The 9,712-nt window shown below is 44.6% G+C and overlaps 1 protein-coding gene across 12 annotated transcripts in view; it reads left to right on the top strand.

Annotated features, from left to right (window-relative positions):
• Positions 1 to 634: 634 nt before the first annotated feature.
• The window catches only part of ZMYND11 (zinc finger MYND-type containing 11), a 126,849-nt gene continuing 117,771 nt past the window's right edge, over positions 635 to 9,712 (top strand). For 4 of the 12 annotated variants that reach the window (XM_082619813.1, XM_082619806.1, XM_082619803.1 and 1 more), the window contains exon 1: positions 841 to 1,083. The gene's annotated coding sequence lies outside the window, so the exon portion shown is untranslated. The other 8 variants (XM_082619805.1, XM_082619812.1, XM_082619810.1 and 5 more) reach the window with 7 other exon arrangements.

The following is a 9,712-nucleotide window of genomic DNA, read 5'->3' as shown; positions in this document are numbered from 1 at the left end:
CTCTGGGATGTTTTAGAACCAGGGCTATGAAATACTATGTTTCTTCCACTGGTGTACATCATAGAACTCCTATTCAATTACCACCCATTTTTAAATTCTAACTTAGAGACCAGCTGTGAAAGATTGTTGAATTGGATTAGAATCCCCAAATTTCTTGGACAAGTGTCTTCTGGTGATTTTCAGGTATATATGTCCAAAGAGAATCAGAGTAGGAAGTTTTGGCTGATAGGTCTTCCTTCCAAACTCCTATGGACAAAGGTCATTAGAGAAAACATGTGAAATCTATTAAGTATGCTTATCTCTGAGACTTTCTTAATCCACATATGGGGATCTTCTCTTCTTAGATCTAGAATTACAAACTAAGAAAGATAACCTTCTCCTTACACAAATTGGTAGTGTTTTTGCCAAAACGGTAATGGGTGGTCCCGTTCTTTCTTAAGTCCTGTTTGTGCACGTATGGAATGAGGAATTCAGCATATTCCCGCAATTTGTTTCTTTGACAGAATTTAAAAGGTATTAACACCATTTTACCGATCTTGCCAATTAAAAAATTAATGCTCCTCCAAGACCTTGCCATACCGACGGTGACTCTAGGCAGGTACGAGGCACACGAAAGCAGGCGTCGGCCGGGCAGTGCCCGCAGCCGCGGGTCCGAGCTGACGATGCTGCGGGCGCCGGATCTTTGTGCGCTCCGCTCCCGGCTCCCGCGTGCCCGCACGTACGTAGCTTTCACGTGTGTGTTGATATGAAGTGCATGTGTGGATATGTAAGAATATGCTCAAATTTGGGGAGAGGCGCGGAGCACAGGACGGCGGGAAGGTGGGTGTGGGCGTGCACGGCGGGCCGGGCCGGGAGGGAGCCCGCGCCGAGCCCGAGCCCGCAGCGCGGCCGGCCGGCGGGCCACACAATAAAGCCCGGGGGTGGCGGGCGGGCGGCGGTGAGGAGGCCGGGCCGGCGAGCGGCTGCCCAGCTCGGCCCGCCATGTGAGCGGCGCCGCGGCCTCGCAGGACGCAAACTTTCCCGGCGGCGGCGGCGCCTCAACTCCGCGCCCGACCACGGCCCGCCGCTCGGCGAGGAGACACCGTAAGTGCGGCGGCGGGGCCTCAGCGCTTCCCTCGCCGGGTGCTCGCGAGTTTCTGTGGTGGAGGCTTGTAAACATGGCGCCCCTGAGGCGCGGAGCCGGAGCGGGGAGGCCGGGTCCGCGGAGCCGGGGAGCCAGGGAGGAGGCCGGGCCCCTGGAGCCGGAGGTGGGGAGGTCGGGGAGCCGGGGCGGGCGGCAGGGAGGCCGGGTCCGCGTAACCGGAGGTGGGGAGGCCGGGGAGCCGGCGTGGGCGGCAGGGAGGCAGGGCCCGCGGTGGCTGGGAGGCCGGGAGACCGCAGCCCCCCCGCTCCCCGCCGGCCCTGGCCCGGTGGAGGCGGCGGCGGCGGGAAGGAGGCGGCGCGGGCGGCGGGCCGGGCGCGGAGGGGGAGGGCCGGGCGCGGCGGCGGCGGCGGCGAGGACCGTCCGGAGCATAATGGTGGGAGACGCTCGGCCTCGGTGGCGGGGCGGGGGCGGGGGCGCGGGCGGGGTGTCCGAGGCGGGGTGTTTGTGGAGCTCGGGCCCGGCTGCAGCTTCTCGGGCCGCGGGCGTGACCGTTGCTCGCCCCCCGCAAACAGCGCCGAGTGGACGGCGGAGCTTTGTTTGCGTCGGGCAGGAGCCTGCTGGTCTGCGGGGGTTCGGCTGCGCCCCCCGCCTTCGGCCGGCCGGGGAAGGGCGGCCCTGCAGGAGGAGGAGGCCCCGCAGGAGCAGGACGGCGCGGGGCCTGCACGGGCCGCGAAGCCGGGGAGTCGCGTGAGCGCCGCCCGCCGGGCCGGTACTCCCCGCGCGCCCAGACCTCGGGGCCAGCGGTTCGGCTCGGGGTCCGCCGGGACGCGGCCCTGTGAGTTTGGGGGCGGGTGGGGGGCGGGCGTCTGCTTGACGGCTAGTTGTTGGGATCGAAGGCCGCGGCTGGGCAGGATGGTCCCCAAGGGCCCAGGCGAGGCCTGGTCCCCGGGGCTGGGAACGGGCGGCAGCGAGGCCTCCGCCTCCTCCGCAGATCCTCCCGGGCCCCCAGGACCGCCTAAGTGTCCGCCACCCATCCCGCCGGGCGTTCGGAGGGGAGCTAAGCTGGGGCGCAGCAGCCGGCCTGGGACCCCCAACTTCCGCGTGGACTGTACCCTTACGCCTTTCTGGCCCAGCGCTGGAGGCGCTCACGGTGTGTCCGTGGTGCCCGGTGTTATGTACGGTGGGGGTGTGATACCCAGTGTGTCCGTGGTGGTCGGTGTTACATACCGTGTGGTCATGGTGCCCGGTGTATCCGTGACGCCTGGTGTTATATGCTGTGTGTCGGTGTTGCCCAGTGTGCACCTGGTATGTGGTGGGGCATGATTCCTAGTGTGTCCATGCTGCCTGGTGTGTCCGTGGTCCCGAATGTGTGCCTGGTGTTGTATACCGTGGGAGCATGCATGATACCCGTTGTGTTACTGGTGCTCGGTGTGCACCTGGTATTTGGTGTTATATGTGGTGGGGATATCATACCTGGTGTGGGCATGGTTCCTGGTGTCACATATGGTGTGTGCATGGTACCTAGTTGTCTATGGTGCCTGGTGTTATATACGGGTCCACATGGTTCCCGGTGTGGGCATGTCATACCCGGTGTTACATACTGTGTGTTCATGGTGCTTCGTGTGCGCTTGTGGGGTGTGTACATAGTACCCGGGGTCCTGTGAACTCAAAGCAGGTACCCTGTTGAGGGATGGGTGCCTGAAGGTTGGAGGGGCCCGCTTGGGTCAGATTTTTAGAGGCCCACAGGGATTACTGAGGTTTAGGTCCTGGGTCCTCTGGTCTGCCTCACCCAGGTGTTCTGCATCCTACAGTAAGCGGTGTCCGGTGGAAACAAGAGACTGCTTAAAAATTAGTCTGTTTAAAGGCAGAAAGTAAAACGTTTTTCTTTTAAACTGGGAAATGTAGTAGTTGTAGCTTAGTAATTATGGGATGCATAACCTTTTCAGGCTTTTGGGTCATTGATTCTAATTAATGGTTTGAAGTTAGCAGAGAGATAGTCTTGGTTGTACTTTAAAAGTTTGAGTGCTTTCTGGTAAGCAGGGTCACCTTTGTGACATTTCTGAATTCTAACTTGTACAAGCAGGAGATAAAATATGAGTTTTGTACAGGCATGTTATTTTCTTTGTCTTTAGCGTTGATTAGTCATTATTTTGGTGGACTCTTCTTTATAAGATGGCCAAGTTATTGAATCAGAGGTCAGAAAATATGGGCTGTGATTATGACATAATCAATAAAATATTTTTCTTGCTTAACTCCATGCATGATTAACAGAGGATCTCTATTGTGGTACTTTTTCCCCTCAGATGTTGTTCATATGAAAACGGAATCTCCCTTTTACATTTTGTAATTGGGCAGTTTATTTTTTCAGTTACCTGTTGCAAGGTGGTTAAATAAACATATATGTAAGTGCTCCCAGCTTTACAAAGAAAGATCAATTAAAATGTTAAAATTATCTCCTTAGTTCATATGCAATATTCTTAGGATATCATTACATTGATACTTTGAGTGTATGTCATGTTGCATATTTCCGTGAATTGACCTGTGTTTATTTGAACTCTCACCTTTTTGTTACAATATCCACTTTTCCTTTAAGGGTTGTTCAGGTAGTGTATAACAGAGACATTCATACCCTTTGGCATACCTAAATTGAGACACTGATTGAAGCTAATTAAGAATTTTAACATTTGTAATAAATACTTACAGTATTATCAAATACTTACAGTATTTGACAGTATCAAATACTGTCCTACTGTTGCTTAAAGCCCTAAACCTCTGGTATCAGATTTTGTTTACCTACCCCTACCATCCTTCAATTGAATTCTCCATAGAAAAAATTTAAGCCAAGAGGCTGTATCTGGAAAAAAGGAGAAAATGTTAAGAGTCTGACTTAAAAAAAAAAAAAAAAAAAAAGTTTCACTGTTTGAAAACCTTAACTTGGACTTAACGTTGAATTCTTTTACAGGTTGATTAGATTTTTGTAATTTGAGTGGAGGTAGTATAGCAACATGAGTTTGAGGCCAGGTGACTTGGGTCTGAATCTCACCTCTCATTACTAGCAGAGTGATCTTGGGCAAATTATTTAAACTTGCCATGCCTGGGCTCAGTTTCCCCATCTGAAAAACAAGGAGTTTAATTGCTATCCATATCTCTTACATGAAGACTTTCAGTTACTTTGTTTCAGTGGCATTGTCAAAATTTCAAAACAATTTAAATCTGCTTCCATACAGTGATTCTGTGAAGATCAATAGTGATCTGAAGGTTCTCCATATCATCAGTGGTCTGTCTAACTTTCGTCTTGATTTTTGAAATGTTTTTGTATCCACAAGTTTATAACATAAATGAGTACCATGATGAAAATAGGCATCATATATTGTATGTTTACCAGGTGTCAGCATTGTGCAAAGTTTTTTACATACACTATCCCACTTCTAAAAATCATACACATGATCATCTTAAAAGCATAGCAGTCTTCCTTTTAATTGTGTAAGGTCCCACCTCCTTGTAGCACACCCACACCCCTCAACACACATACATACTCTGTATAATAAGAAGTGAATGAACTATCAGGAGTAGTTTTTTGAGAGAATATGATCCATATAACATACAGGCTTGAGAATCTCTGTGATAAGAGGTGAAATGATAGAAATGAACATAATGGAAGGGAGATACAAATTGAAATCTAAATACCCAGCCAGTATGATGTAATATCTCACATGTAGTATCTTAAATATATGTGCTGCCTTAAGGAAAGATCTTTGTGTGTGTGTGCCTATTACTGATTTTCCACTTAGAAAATTCTTGGAAAGCTATTTACAGGCATACCTCAGAGATACCATGGGTTCTGCTCCAGACCACCGCAGTAAAGGAGATATCACAATAAAGCAAGTCATGTGAGTTTTTTGGTTTCCCAATGCATATAAAAGTCATATATACACTATACTGTAGTCTGTTAAGTGTGCAGTAGCATTATGTCCAAAAACCGGTGTACATACCTTAATTAAAAAATACTTTATTGCTAAAAAATGCTAACCAACATCTGAGCCTTTAGTGAGCTTTAGTAGTCACATCAAAGATCACTGATTACAGATCACCATAACAAATACAGTAATAATGAAAAAACTTAAAATGTTGCAAGAATTACCAAAATGTGACACAGAAACACAAAGTGAGCAAGTGCTGTTGGAAAAATGGCACCAGTAGACTTGCTCAATGCAGGGTTGCCACAAACTTTCAGTTTGTGAAAACAGTATTTGTGAGGGCCTGTAAGGTGAAGTGCAATAAAATGAGGTATGCTTGTAGTTTGTATTGTGAAAATGCTGTACGATATTTGATATCAAATTACTTACAAATGCAAATAAATAGTATGCAAAATTTAAAAAATATTTATTTGGAAGTTAAGAAAATATTTGTAGAGACCATTATGTATTTAGTAGGGAAATTTAGCAAATTGTTAGGCTTAGGTATTCAACTCAATTTTGCAAATCTAAATTATGCTCAACTAGTAAATATTTAGACATCTTTCATTGTATTTGGGGGGTTTGTTTTCTATTCATCAATACATAATGGCTAATCATTTGCCTAACTTCATGTGAAATTAAAGAAATAGACAAAGAGATTAATAGAAATGACAAAGGTAATGGAATACTGTCATATCAGTATTTTTAAGGGATCATATGGACTCATCTATTCTTCAGAGATGAGAGGAATATATTGAGTAGATTACCTTGTACCCTTATATAGTAGTTGGAAAAATGTGTGTTGCTGAAAACTTACACATAGTGTTTTAATTTTGTAAACTGAGTAAGTATAGTAAACTAGTTTTGTTTTAAAGAAATGCTTTTATAGTTAGTCCATAATGTTTCATAAGAGCACATTAAAATATATTGTATTTTCTTGTAATAGGTAGACTATGTTTTAATATCTTTTTTTTTTTTTTTTGTGGTACGCGGGCCTCTCACTGTTGTGGCCTCTTCCTGTTGCGGAGCACAGGCTCCGGACGCGCAGGCCCAGCGGCCATGGCTCACGGGCCCAGCCGCTCTGCGGCATGTGGGATCCTCCCAGACCGGGGCACGAACTCGCGTCCCCTGCATCGGCAGGCGGACTCTCAACCACTGCGCCACCAGGGAAGCCCTGTTTTAATATCTTGAGTTCATTCATTGTTATTTATTGAAACTGCTGTGTGCTAGACACTTGCTAGATAACACAGTTACTGAAGCAAGTGCAATAAAGTGTAACAAGAAATTAAGTACAGGTGCTGTGGAGCAATGTTTGTGAGTTAAGGTACATTGTATTTGAGCTGAGATTACTTGTTTTTTTTTTTTTTTTTTTTTTTTTTTTTCGGTACGCGGGCCTCTCACTGTTGTGGCCTCTCCCGTTGCAGAGCACAGGCTCTGGACGCGCAGGCTCAGCGGCCATGGCTCACGGGCCCAGCCGCTCCGCGGCACGTGGGATCTTCCCGGACCGGGGCATGAACCAGTGTCCCCTGCATCGGCAGGCGGACTCTCAACCACTGCGCCACCAGGGAAGCCCCCTCAAATTCATTCTAATTTGTAACTTCGTGACTTTATTAACTACTTGAGGATTTAAAATTTTTTTATTTATTTAATTTTTGGCTGCGTTGAGTCGTTGTTGCTGCACACGGGCTTTCTCTAGTTGTAGCGAGCGGGGTCTACTCTTTGTTGCGGTGCGTAGGCTTCTCATTGTGGTGGCTTCTCCTCACAGAGCACGGGCACTAGAGCACACAGGCTTCAGTAGTTGCAGCACGTGGGCTCAGTAGTTGTGGCTCACGGGCTCTAGAACGCAGGCTCAGTAGTTGTGGCACACGGGCTTAGTTGTTCTGCGGCATGTGGGATCTTCCCGGACCTAGGCTTGAACCCATGTTCCCTGCATTGGCAGGCGGATTCTCAACCACTGCACCACCAAGGAAGCCTCCGCTTGAGGATTTTTAAAAACAACTTTGTTATGATTAGTAATTTTTTTTTGTTGTTCTCCTGATACTATCTAAGCATTTAAATGAAAGATAGTCCCACTTAAAATCTTTAATAGTTTTTCCTAATTTGACCTGCTTGTGTGCTAAATAAACTTAAAATAGAATTTAAAGAAGGAAGACTCTTCTTTCCTATCCAAACATTTATCATGTAAACAAAAGAAAGATATATACAAATAGTTAGAAATGGATTTGTTTTGAGAGCTTGTTACTTAATACCAACTTTCACAATTGGGATTTAAAATGCTGTATTTTTAAAATGAGGAAGATACTGTGGTGTATTGCAAGGTAATCTTTCATAAATACATAGTACTTCGCTTATGTACACACATTATGTCCCTTTAGAAGTCTTTGTAAGCAGTTTTTAGAAAGCTGTTTTTCATTGTAAAGGTATTGCTTGTGGCAGCACCATTGTTTGTAAAGGAAGGTGTCATTGAGCACCTACTATGCTAGGTATTTTACATACTCCATTTAGTTCTCACAGCAGCATAATGAGGGAAGTATTTATTATAGTATGATTATATGATAAATTACAATATCATACAGCACAGTTATAAGTATTATATAACTTATAATAGAGAAGAGACTTGGAAGAGTTAAGTTACTAGTGCCTGGAGTCACACAGAACACATGATCAAAGGGGTATTTGAATTCACGTCTATGACTAGCAAACCTATACTCCATTAAAAAAATTTATTTATTTATTTACTTCCTCCCTCCCTTCCTTCCTTCCTTCCTTCCTTGGGGCTTCGTTGCTGTGCCGGGCTTTCTCTCATTGCGGCGAGTGGGGGCTACTCTTTGTTGTAGTGTGCGGGCTTCTCATTGTGGTGGCTTCTCTTTGTTGCAGAGCATGGGCTCTACGTGTGAGGACTTCAGTAGTTGTGGCACGCGGGCTCATTAGTTGTGGCTCGCAGGCTCAGTAGTTGTGGCACATGGGCTTAGTTGCTCCACAGCATGTGGGATCTTCCGGGACCAGGGTTTGAACCCGTGTCCTCTGCATTGGTAGGCGGATCCTTAAGCACTGCGCCACCAGGGAAGTACCCCTATACTGCATTTGGCTGCTCTGTCTCCCTAAAACTCACCAACTTCTTGGATCTTTGTACTCATACACTGTCATCTTACAAGTATATGTTTATGTCTGCAAAAGTATGGAATAGTAAAAGAACATGAAACTATGCTCACTCTTGTTTCAAAAGTAGGAGATGGAAAGAAAGGAATATTAGAAACCTCCTGGTAATCAGAACGTCCCATACGTAAAGTTCTGGTTAATTCCAGTTTCACTGGTAACGACAGCTTGTAACCTAAGAACAAGCATAAATAATTGGCTCATTTTCTTGCTGTAACTATTGGCAACTCACATTATGAAGATAACTTGCCACAGGGTGTGTGTGTGGGAACTTAAAATCATTATTTTAATACTTATGTATAGGAGAGAAATGTTTCAAAATATTTGAAATTAACTTTACCACTAAAGTTTTTGTGCTGCATTAGAAGGGGCAGTCATTGTCTTGAGGAATCTTTTAGTATTCCCTCTGTTGGATAAGTTCTCTTTGGATTGAAATAGCTAATTTCTTGAAAGTTACTCTAAGTGCTGAGGCTTCAGGAGTCAGTAGGTGTTTATTGTCTAGAATAAAATAGTGTGAAGCATATGGTGAAGAGAGACATAGATCAACTGAGTTGTAGCATGGCCAGGTTCAGATTGTGTTGATGCTCATCAGCGGGGATATTACATAAGGTTGTCTCATATTTAATAGTTATAGAAAGATTTTTTAAAAAGAAATAGTCTTTTAATAAAGGCTAAAGTATCTCAGCTTGAAAGCTATTACGAATGCTTTATTTTTTTTGTAGATTCTTGATTTATCTGCTTGTTGATTGCTTTTCTGTCTCAAAACTGTATCTGAGAAATGCTGTCAGGGAGATCAAGTTCTTACTTTTCAATTGAGTTTTGACATGGAGCCCTTCTCAAATTAGTATTGAATATATATACTTAAGCTGGCCAGTACTTGTGGTAGGAACAAGTGAGATTGATTTATTTGGGCTTGCCATTGATACCATATTTACAAGGTTTTCGGGGCATTTTATTTACTATTAGAGATGTTATCTTTTTAAATTGTAGAGGATATAAAGTTTAAAGTGGTTTATTTTTCTACTGTACTTATAATTTAACATTTCTTTTATGTTTAAAAATGCCACACTTAGTGTAATGTCAAAATACTTGATATCTTTTATTTTGAAATAACATATTTTCTTATTCTGCACATATATTTTCTGCACATACAGTTCTGAAGAAGCCTCTCGATTGTGATCAGTATTCGTGTTAGATTGTTTTAGTTAAGAAACTTCCATTTGAGTAATTTGAAAGTTAAATTTTATTTTCTTATGATTATTAAAATAAACCTAGCTTTAGTCTCAGTTATTTCCTAGTGAATTAAAAGCTGAACAACCACCAATCCAGTTTAAAGTTAGACTTTCTCTTGATTCATTTGCGTATTTTAAACAAATGCTAACGAAAAACATACTGTTGTAAGCCTTACTTGAAGTAGTACTTGCATCTTATTTGTTCTTTTAAATAAATTCTTTGGGATTTTGGATGACACATGGGAAGCCCTTGATGGTACACTGGTTCTCAGTCATGACTGAGC

This window comes from Mesoplodon mirus (genome assembly GCF_964341445.2).
Source record: "Mesoplodon mirus genome assembly, chromosome: 4".
In the NCBI taxonomy this organism is placed as follows: Eukaryota; Metazoa; Chordata; class Mammalia; order Artiodactyla; family Ziphiidae; genus Mesoplodon; species Mesoplodon mirus.
The sequence above is the reverse complement of the archived record's forward strand: the minus strand, read 5'-3'. Positions and strand labels throughout refer to the sequence as shown.